The 18,878-nt window shown below is 36.1% G+C and overlaps 1 long non-coding RNA gene across 1 annotated transcript; it reads left to right on the top strand.

The window, feature by feature from the left end:
- Window positions 1-2,438: 2,438 nt before the first annotated feature.
- On the top strand, window positions 2,439-4,364 carry LOC141539989 (uncharacterized). Its single transcript, XR_012481443.1, has 2 exons — window positions 2,439-2,487; window positions 3,721-4,364. It is a non-coding gene; the product is annotated as an uncharacterized LOC141539989 (long non-coding RNA).
- Window positions 4,365-18,878: the final 14,514 nt, after the last annotated feature.

The following is an 18,878-nucleotide window of genomic DNA, read 5'->3' on the forward strand; positions in this document are numbered from 1 at the left end:
AACATGATATGGTATATGGTGCAAGAAACATGGAATTTGGAGGTAGAGGACTTGGTTTCATCATTTTATGCTGTCACTTATGACTTGGATACCAGGCAACTCATTTTATTTTTCAGGGCCTTGGTTTCCTAAAATCTAAAAGAAATGTTTTAGATGAGTTGGGAATTAGATTAGTGTGGAACCTGTTGGATCCTTGATTTAACACCCTCCTCTCCATAAGGGATATTCTATAGACATGATCAGACATTGAAGGGGACAATAAGGGACAACATATTTAAGAGCAATTTTAGACCTTTTCTTATCCTTCAAGATCCTCCCATATAGCTTTTCATTCATGGTGATGCCTATAGTCATCTCAGCTAAATATAATTTCACTTTGCGTTAACTTCCTATAGCAGGACCTGTGAAGCATTTCAAGAAATTAATAACTTCATTTCAATTAGTCAATAATCATTTATATTTCAATATGATTTATTTTATTTTTAATTCTGTATATTTTATTTTATGCATTTAAAGACATTATTCTTAAAGGAGGTCTGTTGGCTTCTCTAGGGACCATGCATGGTCCCTACAAAAAGGTCTACAACACACACAGTTAACAACCATGGTCTTGACAGTATGTAGACTATACCTTTCTGACAGAATAGAGAAGTCATGTATAGTAGAAAATAAAAAAAAAATTAGGCTAGGAAACAAAAAGGCCAGTTCCGAAGTCCAACCTCTGATGTGGATTTGCTGTAATGACCTGAGCAAATTATTTAGCTACTCGGTGATTGGGCAACTTTCTAAGACTATAAGTTATACAGAAACTGCTGACCTGCTTCGATAGAAGGAGATTCATTATCTAGGGGAAGTGTTCACCCCTAATATAATGGGTCAAATCCTGAGTTTAGCACAGGGCCAGGAACACAACAGGTGTCTAATAAGTGTTTATTGAGTGATTAAACTTTTTCTTTAAAAATATTTTGATAGCTCTTTTTGTTGTAGCTAGAAACTGGAAGTTGAATGGATGTCCATCAATTGGAGAATGGCTGGGTAAATTGTGGTATATGAAGGTTATGGAATATTATTGCTCTGTAAGAAATGACCAGCAGGAGGCATACAGAGTGGCTTGGAGAGACTTAAATCAACTGTTGCTGAGTGAAATGAGCAGAACCAGAAGATCACTGTACACTTCAACAACAATACTGTATGAGGATGTATTCTGATGGAAGTGGAAATCTTCAACATAAAGAAGATCCAACTCACTTCTGGTTGATCAATGATGGACAGAAATAACTACACCCAGAGAAGGAACACTGGGAAGCGAATATAAATTGTTAGCACTACTGTCTATCTACCCAGGTTACTTATACCTTCCAAAGCTAATAATTAATGTGCAACAAGAAAATGGTATTTACACACATATATTGTATCTAGGTTATATTGTAACACATGTAAAATGTATGGGATTACCTGCCATCGGGGGGAGGGAGTGGAGGGAGGGAGGGGATAATTTGGAAAAATGAATTAAAAAAAAAAGAAACAATATAAAAAATATATATTTTGATAATTATTTCAATATGTTTAGCTTCCCTCGTAAACTTGTGTTTTTTACATATCTAAAAACATAAAAAATATACTATATCAATATACAAAACTAAATATGTTAAAACATTCTTATTAAATACTACTTCAAAAAATTACTAAGGGGCTCATTGAGTGCACCAAATTACCAAAGGGGTTCATGATGTGATTAAAATTCTTGCTTCAAAGAGTTCCAAATGACAGTTAAATCTCAGACCTTTATTTCTTTATTTCTATATGACACAGAATTTATTTCTGTACTTGTCTAGCATTTACACACTTTTGAGAATGTGAGGATGTTTCATTATTTTTTATATTTCCAGAAGCCCAGAGGCTTGGAACCTTGTACATAATACAGCCTCAAAAATTTTGTTGAGTATTGAATGAGCAGATGAATTAATGAATAAGTAGATGAATGAAAAAGTCAATTACCCACAAACCCAAAGGAAAATATTTAACTTTATGGGGATTCTTCTGTGAGGAGGGGACAATAATTTCAGTTTTCTGAAAGCACTATCTTTATATCTCCTTCTTGGAGGAGAGATACTTCAGCTCTACCATGACATGGTAAAATGAAAAAAGCATTAACTTGGGGAAATGGTTAAATTGGGTTAAAATCCTATATATTTCATGGGAAAGTCATCTAACTTTCTTAAGCCTCAGTTTCTTCATTTGTATAATGGGGGATTGGAGTAGATGGTATTGAAGGTCCTTTTCAGCTCAGTGATCATGCAGTGACTCACATATATGATTGAGAGGTTGGAGAATGTCAGGAATTAAGTGACACATGTCATGGGTTGGGAAAGACACTCTTTCTTGTAGAGAGCTGAGACTCAATGCCCTATAAAAGGTGTCCCTACCCCTGGCTCTTCACTCGTTCTGATTCTTCAGCAGAGAATTCCTGTCTGTTCTGTGATCAAGGTGAGTGTCTTCATGGTCAAAGGAGGGTTGGAGTAAGGTACTAAAAAAAGGAGAAGGAGAGCACAAAGCAAGGGGAGGAGAGTGGGGGAGGAGGAAGAATAGGAAGGGAGAAAATAATGCACTTAGCACAGTGCATGGCATTGTATTTAATAAATATTTATGGATTGATTGGAATTATATGAATTGATTGAAAAAGGAGAGAGGTGTTGAGAAGAAATAGGGTGGAGCTGAATGAAAAGTACAATAGTTAGCAAAGAATAGAAATCTGTACTTTGAATTTGGCTCATTGGATAGAGTGCTGGAATTGTAGTCACAAAAAACAGTTTAAATTTTGCCCCACATGCTTACTAGCTGTGTGACCCTGAGAAAGTCGCTTAATCTCTGTCTGCCTCAGTATTATCATCTGTAAAATGGGGATGATAATACTAGCATCTACAATCCAGGCTCGTTATAAGGCTAAAACAAAATTATATTTGTAAAGATCTTTGAAATCCGTACAATGCAATAAAAATGTTATTATCATGAAGATTATTATTTTATTATTATTGTTTTATGTAATAGAGAATCATTCTTGGTCACCCTAAAAGAAAAGTGCAAGAGCCCAATGTTTAGAGGGGGAGGAAGAAACAGACATCAGAGTTCCTGGAAAGTCTGGAATGTTCTGTAATCCTTGTGATGATCAGAGCATTCTGGGGAGTTTCACATCCCTTCTCAACTAGAACACTCATGTGTGTATATGCATGTAAAAAAGAGATTCTGCAGAATTTATCAGGATTATCAGGATAAGATTTGGCTCTCTCATTGTCTTGACATAAGGAACCTCTTATATGATGAAATTCCTTAACAATGCAAGACGACACTTTCTCTGCAGCTGCTATAGCCTTAGGAAGCTGGCCAGAATAATAAGAGGCCATGACTTCCTCAAGTTCACACAGTCTATCTGTGTCATAGGCAGGACTTGATTTAGATCTTCCCGGCTTGGAGGCTGGCTCCCTGTCCAGGAAACACTGCTGGCTCTCAGATCATATAGACATTCATAAAATGTTCTTACTACCCAGTATTAGTGCTAGATGCTCATTCCTCGCTCCCCAGATTTTCACCAGAATATATTTGTCAATAGGAATACCTACTAGGTACTAATGTGTTATAGATATATGGATTGATTCAAAATGAAAAAATTAACAAGATTCCCTGGGTTTCAAGCATTTGAAAAATTCCCTTATTGTTTTTCAGGCTTACTGAACTCATACAGAGATGTCCTTCCAGCAAAAACAGCAGCAGTACCAGCCCCCTCCCAAATGCCAGACCCCTGAGATCTCTCCTCCAACTCCATGCCCTCCTCCTGTCACTTCTGGTTGTGGCTCTAGCTCTGGAGGATGTGGTGGCTCTAGCTCTGGAGGATGTGGTGGCTCTAGCTCTGGAGGATGTGGCAGCTCCGGCTCTGGAGGATGTGGCAACTCTGGCTCTGAGGGTGGCTGCCATCTCTTTTCCCATCACAGAAGATCCCATGGACACAGGCACCAGGGCCCTGGCTTCTTTGGCAGTGGTAGTGGGCACAATCAGCAGTCTGAAGACTGTGGAGCAAGCTCTGGGGGCTGCAGTGGTGGCTCTGGAGGCTGTTGCTGACCTGGTACCCTTGACTGAGATGAGCAGAAATGAAGACAGGAAAACTACCCCCTCTTTTCCCACCCCTCCTCCCAATTAACTCCCTTTCCCTCTGTCCTCCCCCCCTCAAGGCTCTAAGCTGCTGAGATCTCCTTCTGGAGCCAAGAGAGCCTATTATTTCATCTTGTCTCAAAATTCCCCCATTTCAGAATTGAACCCAACTTTGTTTGCCTCATTTGTCTCATGCAACAATAAAATTCTCTTATCACAAATCTCTGCTCTTTTTCTTTTATTATCAATGACTCCCCTTTGACCAATGACTCTAGCATTGAGTTTCAAATTCAAAGGCACAAACACATGTTCAGGAGGAGAAGTTATTAAAAAGCAGCTTATATATAGTAGACCTAAGATGATTATTGGGCCACAAGCTCAATATGGGATAGTAATACAATGAATTGACAAAAACAGCTAATTTGATTTGAGCTTTCTGAATAGAAGTGTTTCTACAGACTGAAAGGTGTTTCATTTCCCCCGCCCTGATCAATCCACACCTGCAGTGTGATGTGCAATCTCAGATATCACGCTGAGAGCAAAATACATTGAGAGATGATTGATTAAGAAAGAAAACATAGAGGGTTCCTGAATGTTATCTTCAAATTTTTTAAAGGATGTTGAATGTAATCTGTTAGAATTATGCTGATTGATCATAGAGGGCAAAATCAGGACCATGGGTAGACGTTACAGATGGACAGTTTTAGTCTCAATATCTAGACAAATTTCCTAACAATTAGAACCATTCAAAAATTAAATTGACTGTTAACAGAAGTTATGATGGCACATGCCTGGAAAATAGATTCAGAAATACAGAAGCTCAGGATGGGCTGAGTCAGACCAGGATAGCCAAGAACAAAATCAAATGTTTTTAAAATATTGGAGGAAAGACTAGCTATTTGGGGTGTACTGGACAATGATAATTGATATCTGATATAATAACTACCGTTTATGTAAGACTTTAAGAACACTGTACATATTATCTCATTTAATCCTCATAACTCTAGAGAAAGGTGCTATTGTTATCCTCATTTTATAGAGGGGGAAACTGAGGCTAAGAGAGATTAAATAATTGACACATTCGAACAGTCAGTAAATGGAGCAGAATTTAAACCCAGGTTTTCTAAGCTCCACATATAGAATGAAGGCAGAATGGAATCATTCACTTATTTGGCTTCTGTTTTCCCTGACAAGAAATCTTTTCCTGGCAATTTCTCTGGCATTCTTTGGCACCCCAAAAATCTCTAATAGAAAATGTGATATCTATGATAAGCCAGGACATAGTTAAAGAGATTTAAATCATTAAAATAGGAGCAGCTAGGAATAGGTCATGTAGTGGAGAGAGTCCTGAAGTCAGGAGGACCTGAGTTCAAATCTAACCTAGGCACTTATTGTGTGACCTTGGGCAAATAATTTAACCCCATTACCTTCCAAAGGCAATAAATCAATCAAGCAATCATTACAGCATTCGTAAATTATCGATCCCTACCCTTTCTCCCCAGGCTCTATGGTATTTCCTTTCAGTTCCTTCCCTTCCTCCAGCCTCCAATTCAGTCCTTGCTAGAGTTCTCATAGAACATTCAGTGCCCTTTTATGAAGAATGCTTCTGCAATGGAAAAGAGAAGGGAATTAACAAGAAGTTGGGAGGCTGAGAGACTTTGCCATGTGAAGAATAGTAGAAAGAGCTGGAAAATTTTTTTTTAATCTGGAAAAGAAAATATATATTTGAAGATTCAACAGGAGTCTTAAAGTATTTAAAGGGCTGTTCTGTGAAGAAAAAAAATGATTGTTCCCAGGAGGCAAAGTTAAGAGAAATGGATGGACATTGTTAAGAACTAAATCTAGATTTGATGTCAGGAAGTAAAAATAAATTCTTAAAAAGGAAATGATCTTAAATAGAAATGGGTTTCCCTTCACTGGAAACCTCCAAAATAAAACTAGATGACCACTTCCTGGATATACTTTAGAATCAGATCCACACGCATTTATTAACTACCTCCTAAGGCATTGTGAGGATTCAAAGAAAGATAAAAATAGTGCCCTCAAGGAGTTCAAATTCCACAGAGGAGTCGATATAAAAGCAACTATGTACATATAACATAAATACAGTGTAAATGGCAGACAATCTTTGTAATTAAAATTAAAGAGGATCAGGAAAGACTTCAGTACTTGAGATTTTAGTTGACACTTGATAGAGATTCTAGTACCATCATTAATTGAGCTAGATACCTTCTGAAATCACTTTAATCCTTGAAATTCTCTGGTTTTATGAGCTAGATAGAATTATGTTCATATTCTATAGGTGTTCCCCCAAACTGGCTCCTATGATGCTTGAGGAAGAAACTTTCATAATCCAGGACAATTATATCATGCAATTTCTGAAACTACCTAGGCCACTTTTTCAGGAAGAACTTGGAGCTCAGAGACTCATCCTGAGAGGTAGTTATGGGAGGCTCTAGATGGAATTTTTAGAAAGGTCTATGCTTTTCTAATAGGGCATACACAACCTCAACTGGGTTCTCACCCCTACTAGTTAATCTTTCTAGGCTACCCTTAATTCACATTCCCATTCTTCACATTGATTCTTCCAAACTTTTTCATATTTTTTCAAATCTCCCTTATCCCCCCACTTACTGATTAGAAATTTGCTCCATATTTTACAGAAAACAATTGATACCATGCATGTAGGTTTCCTCTTCTCTTCTTCTTCTTTTCTCATATTACTCAGATATCATGTCATTATTTCTTTCACCCTGCCTCACAGGCTGACAACTTTGTGTAACTCTGCTTCACTTAAATCCAATTCACTTGTAAGTCATCACCCATTATCTTACTATTTGTGATGTCATTACTCTTCAAAATTGAAGAATGAATAATATGATTAAGTAGTTTTATTCCTTTCCAGATAAAAAAGATGCTAACTCTTCTAGCTGCACAAGTGGTCTCATTTCATCTCATATGCTCCATAGATGTCCAATCCCTGCTCTATCACTTTTCTTTAATCTCTCCCTCTCTACTGATTCATTCCCTACTGCCTACAAATATGCCCATGTCTCCCCATCCTGAAAAAAAAATCCTCACTTAATCCTTCTATTCTCAATAACTATTTTGCTAGTTCTGCCTTTTGTGGCTAAACCCCTTGGGAAAAATATGTACAATAAGTATCTCCTTTTTTTTTTCCTTTTCTATCTCTTTTTAACCTCTGGTTTCCAATCTTATCATAGTGTTATAACTACTTTATCTCCAAAGTTACTAATGGTCTGTTAGTTGCCTAATCGAATGGCTTTCTCAATCTTTATTCTTCTGGACCTTTCTGCAGCCTTGGACACTGTTGGTCACCCTCTCTTCCTTGATATTTTCTTCTTTTTAGCTTTTTGGGACACCAGCCTCCCACCTATTTGACCTCACTTTCTCAGGCACCTTCAATGGATTCTCATTCAGGTCACACACCCTAACCTTTCTCTCAGTCTGGGGCCCTCTTTTTTTCTCCATTTATGGAACTTTACTTGATGGTCCCATCAACTTCTGTGGGTTTAATTACCATTTCTATGCTGATGATTCTCAAATCCATCTATCTTGCTCCAATGTCTTTGCTGACCTCCAATCTCATGTCTTCAACTATCTTTAAAATATTTCAAACACTATATCCAGAAGACATCCTAAACTCAATATGTCTTAAGCCAAACTCATTATCTCTCCCCCTAACCTCTTCCCACCTCCTATTTTTCTTATTGCTGAAGAGGGAAACATCATCTTCCTGGTCAAAAGTGAAACTAGTGCCATCCTTGTCTCCTCACTCTCTCATCCTCCATGCTGAGATTTCACCTCTGCAACATTTCTAAAATAACTTTCCTTCTCTCTGACATTGCCACTATTCTAGGGCAGACCCTCATCACCTCACAGCTAGACTATTGCAATAACCTGATTCTGGGTCTGCCTGCCTCAAGTCTCTCCCTGCTCCAGTCTATCCTTTTCTAAAGAGCATGTCTGCACATAATCAATTTTGGTTTCTTCCTGTTATTCTCCTAGATTAAATACAAAATCCTCTGCTTGTCATTCAAAGCCCTTTAGTTAACTTATTCCTGTATCCCTCTTTCCCCAAACCTTTGCAGTTTTCTTTTACCTTACCCCCCATTAGGTATTTATCAATTTAGTGACAAGGACTTCATGACTGTACTATAAACAAGACAAACTATCTTTCCATTCTGAGCATTTTCTCTGGCTGTCCTTCATACCCAGAATGCTCTTCCTTATCATTTTTTCCCCTCCTGGCTTCCAAAGTTCTTTCAAATGTTTCAAAAGTTCTAATCTATAGAAGGTCTTTCCTAATCCCCTTTAATTCTAATGCCTTTATTGTTAATTATTTGCCATTTATCATGTAAATAGTTCATATGAATGTGTGTTTCTTTGTCTCCCCCATTAGATTGTGAGTTTCTTGTCTTTTGCTTCTTTTTATCTCTAGCACTTAACAAAACGCCTACCACATAAAAGATTCTGAGTGTATTATTTATTTATTTATTTTGTAAAAATACTTCTGACTCACATTTTATTTATTTATTTTGTTTATTATTTGTGTGTGTGAGTGAGGTAATTGGGGTTAAATGACTTGCCCAGGGACACACAGATAGTTAAAGTGTCTGAGGCTGGATTTGAATTCAGGTCCTCCTAATTCCAGGGCTGATGATCTAGCCATTGTGCCATCCACCTGTCCTCAAACACATAGTAGTTTCTTAATAAATATTCATTAACCAATTGACTGAATCTAGTGTTGGTCTTGTTCAGCTTTAGTTTTTCAAGAGGACCTAATGACATCACAACTCATGTCTTGACAACATGAAATGGATTTAAGTGAAGCAGAGGTACACAAAATCATCAGCCTCATTTTCTCTCTCAATCATTAAAGTCCAGTGGAAAGATAGAAATCAAGACAACTAGTAATGACCCAGAATGCCATGGATGATCTTAATGTCTCTGATATCGGACCAAACTTGGTCTGATATCACCCCAATTTCTAAAGCTGCCTTCATGACTATCAAAACAGATTGTTTTCATCTAGCCATTCAGTCATTCCCATGCTTGGGGTAGACATCTCCCCCATTCATCAATGGGTTTGAGGGCTGTTGGTTACCCTCAATCTGGTTTAGCTTGTCTGCTGAGACACTTTACCAAGGTGTGGCCTCTTCTCATACTACAGCTTCTTGGAGCCACAGTAAAGAGAGTTGGGTAAAGGTGGTCACAAAGTTGATTGAGCAACTCTGAAAAAAGCTCAGCGGCCCTCCCACTAGAGGTGCTGGTTCTCCCTGAACACCAGCTTAGTATTTAATTTAATTGTTCTGTTTAATTAATTAGTGTTCAGTTTAATGGAAACCATAGTCAAGAGGTGAGAATTGAGTAACTGGAGAAAATCTCTGGTTTGGAGATCAGAAGTCTAGAAGGGAATGTAGTCAAGTGTGAAGGGAAATGGAAGTTGATTTTTTTTTTTCAAAAGAAAATTCTTGGAATCAACTTGTTTTCTTGTTATCTTTTTCTTTGTCCTGAAAGTAGATTACAGAGAAAGTTTGGTTAATTGAGGTGACTGGTTAGGTTGGTATCAGTTCATCAATGTATAATTTAATTAAGAGAAAGCCAAGCACATTATATATAATCACCATAATCAGAGAGAAGCAAAGTAGTGTCAATATAGATAGTGTTAGATTTGGAAGTAGGCCAGGAAAATTTTCTTTCTGAATTGAAATTTGTCCTCTGACACTTAGTAGTTGTGGGAACATGGGCAAGTCACTTAACCTTCTTTGCCTCAGTTTCCTCAGCTGTGAAATGAATTGCAGAAGAAAATGGAAAAATCATTCTAGTATCTTTGTCAAGAAAACTCCAAATTGGATCATGGAAAGTTAGACATGACTAAAAAATGACTGAATAACAAAAATATTGACTTTGGTTCAAATCCAGGCTCAGATACTTATTAATTGTGTGATACTGGGCAAATCTTGAACCTCAGTTTTCCCTCCTGTAAAATAGTATAATAATAGCACTTAATGGGATTGTGATGGGGACTAGATGAGATATTAAAATTTTCTAAGGCTTCAAATGTTAGAGTTCAGCTATAAGAAGAAGAAACCCCTGCATATAATATTGTTTATTATGATCAAATCTATGGTATGTAGGTACTATAGGTATAAATATAGTTATCGATACATTCATTCTTTGAGCATAAATACATACATAATAAGTGCTCACATATATTAATACTCATTTTTATGAATATAAATATGCTCATTATATTAATTTTATGAGTATAAATATAGTCATTTTGTATGTGAAAAAGTTGAGACCTTGTGAATTTAAATTCCTTGTCATTTGGACATCTAGCTCATAAAATCAGAGCTAGAATTAGAACCCCATTTCTTGATGCTGTATTTTATAATATCTATGTTATTTCCTCTGCCCACAGATCCCTAGAAACTAGATAACAAGAGAATATACTTAGTAAGAAAGACACTTCTAGGGACTGGGGATTGGTTGATTGACCCATAAGTACAGTGGCCACTGATAGGGTCAATCTCACTCCTGATTCACATAGAAAATTTAGCCTGCTCCATTTCTAACCTAGACCAATTTGCCCTTCCTCAAACATCCTATACTCCCGGAGGTTTACCATATTTCTGTTGGACTTTGGGTGTATAACTGACTGGTTTTTAACCTCTGCTTCAACCCAGAATTCCTCAGCTCAAGCAACCCACCAGCCTCAGCCTCTCTAGGAGTGGGGATTGAGGGTGTGTACCCATTAATTTACTTTTCATTCATTAAACCATTGCAATTATTCTGACAATAGTCAGAATCTGTCCTTTCTTATGCCTATTACCCATTTTATGAATAACTTGTTTGAACAGGTCAGGATTAAATTACCTTAATTTGTACTGTATATTTTAATTGGCATTCCTTCCTTTGACTTGATATTAATTTCATTCTTGTTCTAATTAGTTTCTTTGTCAGTACCAAGACAGACAATTCAGGTATGAGTCCAACTTCTTTTCCCATATGTTCAAATATGATCATTTTTTATAGGTGTGTGTGTGTGTGCGTGTGTGTATATGTTATGTTATTTAATGTCTACCATTTCAAATATCTCCTACTTATCAAAGAAATAAGTAATGATACATAGGTACAAAGTGGTGTACCTATATATCTAAGTGACCTACAAATCTTTGACTTCTTACATTGCCTTATTCTGATATATATTTTCCAATATATTTCTCATTTATACATACATACATACATTCCCACATATGTATTTTTGTGTGTACAGTCATCCTCATCCATTCTCAGTTTTGTTTATTTAACTCAGAGAATTTAAAGAATTATTCTGCTTCTTTACTCCATGACTAGAAATTATTTTCATAGTTGTCTTTTTCAAATAATTCTTATGAGCAATGAGATGAGCCAATATGTATCCTGTTGCCTTTGGGTACCCAAAGAAACTAACTCCAACAAGGAGTTGGAGACTATATGAATCATCCTTTGTTTGGCTGGGACTCAGGCCTCCCAAACTCCAAGCCCATCCCTTTATCCACTGTGCCACCTATTTATCACTCCCTTCTTCTTTCACAATGATGTGGGAAAATGTCAGAAAAATAGGACCAAGGTTACAAAAAAATCACAGACTTTAGAATGTCTTTCTAAATGTTATCTGAGCTGTTGGTATTCTAAAACGTGAGATTCTGGGTATACTATTGGGAGAGATGAAGTGTAACAATATTTACATTTTCCATATGAATGAAGCCAGAAGAAAGCCAATATGTGTCAGAGGTTTAGAATTTGAACCCAGGACTTCTTGACCTGCTCTCCATCTGTTATACACACTGCCATTCTCAAACAAACAAAAATAATTTTAAGGCATCTGTTGGCATGCTGGACATTGTTTGAGTAAGAATTTTTGCCTTTCTTTATATTCCCAGTGCTTGGCACAGTGCCTGACGCGTAATAAGTGCTTAATAATTACTTGCTGATTGATTGAGGAAGTGAAGACAAACATGTAACAATCCCTTCCCTGAAGGAGTTTGTATTTTACCTTTGAAGTCCCTTCCAATTCTGAGTCTCTGGTTCTATGATTTAAACTGAATGATAAATTAATGGTAGGGATACTTTTTGTATCCAAAAGTGGACTTGTAGAATGAGACACACCTCCAGAAAATGAGGATATTTTACAGCTCCGTACATACCTGTGTCAGATTTTTTTTTGGCATTTCCAAGCCTCCCTGGCCCTGTCATCCAGGAAGAACATGATTCCTTGGAAGCTATTTATTCCACATAAGGGGATGAGGAATGATCTAGATGGAACGTTCAGAAAATTTCAGGCATTCCTCTACTTTGAAACACAAAATCCTCTTCATAAACAAAGATTCTTACACACTCTGGGATATTATGTGGTCCTCCGTGTAACAACTGCAGGTCCTTGGTAAGGACTTAACTACATATTGGTAATGGGAATTAAGAAGGAAAAAAATGGACATCACAGATTTCAAAGGGTGAGTCCCAGATAGCATGGGATGGCTGAAGAAAAAGGTTATGGTTGTCTGATCATTTCAATCATGTCCAACTCTTCTCAATCCCACTGAGAATGGTTTTCTTGGCAGAGACTGCAGTGGTTTGCCATTTTGTTTTCCAGCTCATTTGACAGATAATTGACGCAAACAGGGTTAAGTACCTTACACAGGGTTATAGAACCACCAAGTGTCTAAGGCTAGATTTGAATTTGCAAAGATGAATTTCTGATTCCAGATCCTTCACTTTAATCATTGTGCCACCTAGCTGCCCAACTAAGAAAAGAGACAATTAAATAAAATATCTCCATAGTTTCAAGTTTAAACGCAAGCTAGTGCCATTTATAGAACAAGGGGACTAGAAAGAGAAAATGGTTTTAAACTAAATGAGTTCAGTTCAGGATTTATTGAATTGGACATGTCTGACAGCAATCCTGCTTCTGATGCTTACTGGCTAATTATCTTTAAGGTCTTTTTTATAAATGGAATAAGCCAATTGGTAAACTGAAGTTTAAAAATTGGAATTCAAAGATTTTCCTGGAAAGAAGGTTTGAAATATGTTAAAAAATGAACTAAATTTTAGAAAAAAGTAACATCAAAAATTGGCTTTTCTATTCATTTTTAGTCATTTGAATAGGTTTATTGAAAACATGGGATTTTTGAATATATTACTGTTGTTGAGTCATTTCATTTGTTTCCAACTCTCTGTGATCCTATTTGGGATTTTCCTGGCAAAGATACTAGACTGGTTTACAATTTCCTTTTCCAGCTCATTTTACAGATGAGAAAACTGAGTTACTTACACAACTAGAAAATGGCTGAGGTTGGCTCTCCTGACTTCAGGGCCAGAACTTTATCCACAGGACATCAACTGTCCTTCAAATGATATCTTGATAACAAAGGTATTGAAAGTGGGAATCACTTAAATGTTTTCAGCACAAAGACCTATGTGCCCCATTCCTTTCTAATTTTTAGCATATCTATACAGATATAGATAGATAGATAGATGGATGGATGTATATATATATGTATATGTGTGTGTGTGTACATATATGAGTATATATATATATTTACACAAGCAAATATACTTAATTATTTTATGAGGGTGAAGTACAAGTGGAGAAACAGTTGTAGGATTAGCACATCATTTTGTAACTCAGACAAGTTAGATCAGGAGATGGACACCTTTCATTGACAGTTGGGGCAGGTTGCATAATACAGACTAATACAGAGTAATACAGACTCAGGAAGGGAAGTAAGGCAGTTAGATCACAATCATTAGCAGAACAAGCCCACCCCCTAGTGTTGACAGACTGGAACAAAGTCCCATTCACTCCAGGAGAGTTATAGTTTTGTACCTGTAGCACTGTTAGTCACACTAGGAATACAATTTCTAGCTTTTTTTTTTTTTTTTTTTTTTTTTTTTTTTTTTTTTTTTAGGCCTACAAGTATCTAATATTTGTTGCTATCTTTTTCAGTCATATCCAGCACTTTGTGACACCATTTTTGGGTCTTCTTTTAATTATATTTCTTCCCTGAATTAGAATCCTTCCACTTTTTTCCAACAAAATGAGTAGTTATTGAGAAAATCGTTATTTGTGCTCATGTTGCATGATACAGAGAAAAACAATGAAATTGGAATTATATCTGTGGCTGAGTCCTGGTTCTCCTTTTTTTGCCCTGTGAGACCCTAGACTAGCTGCTAACAACCTGATCCCTTTGGTTGACATCTAGGAGATGCAGCCGTAGAGAGAATGGAGTCACCATTCTGATATTGCTGACCAACTGCTGACCAACCATCTTCATTGAACAGGTAGGCCCAAGGGAAACTAATAGCTCCTTACCCTTCTTCAAGACCATTCTCTGATGCCATCATCCTGGAAATAGCCTCTCATAGGAATGGCCATTGCTCCTGTGCGTATATGTAGCTCCTTCTTCCTCGGCAGCCACTCTGCTCTGAACTCTGAAGAATAGGAAGAGAGAAAGCTTTTGATACCAAAGATTTTGTCACTATCAAATGGTTTGATGTCAGAAATGGATATTATTTTATCAGTGAAAATAATATATATATATGTATATATATACGTACATATATATGTACGTATATATATATATATATATATATATATATATATATATATATATATATATATATATATATATATATATATATATATATATATATATATATATATATATATATATATATATATATATAAAATCATCTTTTTTGGCTCTTTCTATTTGACAATTAGCTAAAACCTCATTCCTGCATTGGCTCCCCTTCTTCAAGTTAGAATGTGAGTTCTCTGAGAATAGGGAGTGTTTGGCTTTTCTATTTGTACTTATAATGCTTAACATAGTGCTTTGAACATGGTAAAGGCTTAATACAAGCTTTGGATTGATTCATTTGTCTATTTGTTCATCCATTCAATCTTTTGTATAAAGCTCAGTAAATTCCTGCTTAAAAATGACTCTCCTGCTGCTGCTGACAAAGATAATAATAATCAAATGGGAATATATATATATATGTATAATTATATGTGAGATAATTATGTGTGAGAATATATAAGAAATACTTGTGGAAATATCTAATAAATAGGAATATCTGAGAGTACATACATATACATTTTTGCATATAATATATAACTATATGTATATACATACACACATGTACATGAGTATGTGTGTATGTGTCTTTGTAAACTGTAAATCATTGCATGCATTCCATCTTTCTACATCCAGGGAAATCCTGTTAGCTGGGGAAAAAATGTTCTACAAGGGCAGACTTCAGGGGCTTTTCCCCTCATTGAATGTCCCTACTCTATTTGCTTCTAATCTATATATCCAGGATGACAAGGGGAGTGAAATGGGTTGAAATATATGTGTGTTTATGTGTGTATATGTATATATATTATATGTGTGTAGATATTATATATACATATATATGATATATTATGGGAAATTCTGATTACTAGGAAATAATAATGAGGTGGTACAGTAGATAAAGTGCTGGGCCTGAAGTCAGGAAGACTCATCTCTTTGAGTTCAAATCTGATCTCAGATTACCTGATCAGCTGTGTGACCCTGAGCAAGTCATTTAACTGTTTTCCTCAGTTACCTCATCTGTAAAATGAGCTGGAAAAGGAAATGGCAAAACCCTCCAGTATTTCTTCTAAGAAAATTCAAAATGGGGTCATAAAGTGGCACACCTAACTAAAATGACTCAATAGTCACCTTTAAAAGAAGTCAGTGAAGTGTCTGAACCTGAAGTGGCCCCTCTGCTGTGAGGACATATGGGCAGCATTGCTGTGCTCCAACACAGATATAATGCGTCATATGTTAGGCTTCCTATTTCCTGCTCCCTTTGATTGAAGGGATATTTTTCATGGTGTGAACAGGAAGATGCATAAGCACTTCTTTGTGTGGGGGATGAGAAAGACTATGTTTTTAATGCAGTGAAGTAAGTTTAGGAGTATGGCTGAATGCTGAGTGGGAAGAATATATGCCTTTCCCAAAGTACTCTCTTTTATCTTGATGGAGTCACAGGAATATCACAAATTAGAAAGTACTTGGCAACACTTACCTATGCAATATGGTATATTGGGGAAAGCATTAAATTTGGAAGGAAACAAAGGTTTGTGTCTTTGCAATTTATGATCTGTGGGTTTTCTGGAGTCACTTGTGTCTTAGGACCTTATCTTTTTTTAATGTAAAAAGAGTCTTTTAAATAAGATGATAAAAAAGATTCTTCCAGTTCTCATATCCTATGATTTATAAAAATTGTTGATTTCCTGATTTCATGTATTTCCCCAATTACAATAAAATGTAAAATCCTTGAGAATAGGGATTATTTCCATTTTTTATGTTAATGTCTTCACACTTAGTTTAATGCTTTGACAGAGAGCAGATGTTAAATAAATGCTTGTCAAATTAAAATTAATTAAATCCAGGTCACTTCCTTTAAAAAAAATAGCTATTTTTTGTGCAGCATGATAAATGTGGAAATATGTTTAGAGGAATTGCACATGCTTAACCTATATTGGATTACTTGCTGTCTAGGAGAATGGATGGAAGGAAGGAATGGAGAAAAATTTAGAAAACAAGATTTCACAAGGGTGAATGTTGAAAACTATCTTTATGTATATTTTCAAAAAAACAGGGCTGAGGATAGACTATGGTGTCTTAATGAACTTGGCCCCTTTGGTGATTTTAAGACTTATAGCTTTTTTTAAAATCCCATGGCTTCACTATGAGAAAAGAATGACAATCTTTAGGGACCATGATATGGGCCACTACATAAATAATAGCAACAATAAGGTACAACACATCACTGTAAAAGCAAAGTAAAAAAAATATTTTCTTTACAATTCCTTAAACAGTCCCTCAGTAATGCAAAAATCTCTGGTTCCCACAACCTCATGATTCTGTCCTCTATGATATATTATTTATATTTCTCTTATTGCATTTTATTCATCTCATGTTGCATAGAGCTATTCATATATTTGTCCTCCCCAACCAGATCTCAGGGTAGCTAGGCGATGCAATGGAGAAAGTTCTGGGCTTAGCATCAGGAAGAATTCTATTCCTGAATTCAATTATGCCCTTAGACATGAAGTGAGTGAACTTGGAAGAATGCAACAATTAAATGAGAAGAGAAGCAAATTGAGAAAAATAAAAGTATATATTTTGGAATTGTTCTAAGCAGCTGTAAAACCTGTTTGAATCTGTACAGAACAGACAGCACTGCACATACTTTTGATCCAACAGTATCTATACTGGGCCTGCATACCAAAGAGATCATAAAAAAGGAAAAGGACCTACCTAGGTGTGCAAAAGTGTTTGCAGCTGCCCTTTTTGTAGTGGCAAGAAACTGGAAACTGAGTGGGTGTCCACCAATTGGAGAATTATGGTATATGAATGTTATAGAATACTACTGTTCTATAAGAAATAATCAGTAGGCTGATTTCAGAATGGTCTGGGGAAACTTACAAAAACTGATGCTACGTGAAGTTGCCAGGAGAACATGGCAACAGCAAGATTATACAATGGCTCTTTTCAATAATCAAGCCAATTCCAATGGTCCTGTGATGGAAGGTGCCATCTTCACTCAGAGAGAGGACTGTGGGGACTGAGTGTGGATCACATCAGAGCATTTTCACTTTTTTGTTGCTGTTTGCCTGCATTGTGTTTTATTTCTCATTTTTTTCCCTTTTAATCTGATTTTTCTTGTGCAGCATGATAATTGTGGAAATATGGAGAGAAGAATTGCACATGTTTAACATATATTGGATTACTTTCCATCTAGGGAAAGGGTGGGGGGAAGGAAGGGGAAAAATTTGGAATACAAGATTTTGCACGGGTGAATGTTGAAAATTGACTATGCATATGTTTTTTTAAAATTAATTTTATAATTATAACATTTTTTGACAGTACATATACATAGGTAAATTTTTTACAACATTATCCCTTGTACTCCTTTCTGTTCCGAATTTTTCCCCTCCTTCCCTTCACCCTCTCCCCTAGATGGCAGGCATTCCCATACATATTAAATATCTTATAGTATATCCTAGGTACATATATATGTGCAGAACCGAATTTTGTTGTTGTTGTTGTTGCAAAGGAAGAATTGTATTCGGAAGGTAAAACTAATCTGGGGAGAAAAATAAAAAATTATGCATATGTTTTGAAAATAAAAAGCTTTAATAAAAATTTTAAAAACTATAAAGTTTTGTTTGGTTACATTTGCCTCCTAACCTTTACTGTCCCTTTGTTGACAAAAGCTTTTTTCTTGTCAATAACAGGACAAACTTACCTAATTAAAGTCTTCTGGGATTTCCTGAGCAATAATTATTGATGACTGAACTGGAAAGATAAAGGGAGGTTCCCTCCATTTAATTTTAAGGGGACATCAAGAGCCTAGGTGTATTAAGCTAAATTGGAAACTGTGAATTATGACAACTAATTTTCTCTGGAGGGAGAAAATACCCCAAGATTTGAGACTACAGCAAGGCAAACAGAGCTGGATTTGCGAATGGGAAAATTCAGTATCATTTAGTCAACACACAGATATTTACTAAATCCTTCAGAATCCAAATCCTTTTCAGAAAATGTGCTAGCTTTAACATATAAAGAAAGACACAAGGAACTATCCTTAAGGATCATACAGTATTTTGAAGGAGAAAACATATAAAAACA

This window comes from Sminthopsis crassicaudata, chromosome 4 (genome assembly GCF_048593235.1).
Source record: "Sminthopsis crassicaudata isolate SCR6 chromosome 4, ASM4859323v1, whole genome shotgun sequence".
In the NCBI taxonomy this organism is placed as follows: domain Eukaryota; kingdom Metazoa; phylum Chordata; class Mammalia; order Dasyuromorphia; family Dasyuridae; genus Sminthopsis; species Sminthopsis crassicaudata.